This window comes from Halyomorpha halys, unplaced genomic scaffold, assembly GCF_000696795.3.
Source record: "Halyomorpha halys isolate HHAL.00 unplaced genomic scaffold, Hhal_1.1 Scaffold1993.1, whole genome shotgun sequence".
In the NCBI taxonomy this organism is placed as follows: Eukaryota; Metazoa; Arthropoda; class Insecta; order Hemiptera; family Pentatomidae; genus Halyomorpha; species Halyomorpha halys.
Genome location: NW_027110290.1, coordinates 30832 through 31309, shown reverse-complemented (window position 1 = coordinate 31309; position 478 = coordinate 30832).

Here is a 478-nt window from a genome sequence, read left to right as displayed (position 1 = left end):
AAAACTGTCACTGCTTAAAACTTCAACGCATTATCGGGTTCCCCTCATAGCGAGCTTTAACTGTTCGATATGTACAGTTAAAAAAAAATAATAAAAGAAAAATAAGAAAGGAGAGAGAAAAAAAATAAAGTCGCGAACAAAATATACACTGGGCTAACTAAAAAAAAATCACAACATCAAACAAAAAATCAGAACAAAAACAATCAGGTTTCGGCACCACTTGTCGACGAGTTGTCGGAACTATAACGAAAAAACAAAAAAAAAAACAAGATTCAGGGCAGAGTCAACAGCACGCAATTAGACTGAAATAACACTACTGTATTTCTGAAGTTATTGCTCCTTAAAATCATTTTAGATGTTTATTTACAATGGTAGGGAATTGCTCCTTAAAATCATTTTAGATGTTTATTTACAATGGTAGGGAGTATTAAAGCGGACACAGTAGGTATAGATATTTAACTATTTTTAAAAAACAAAT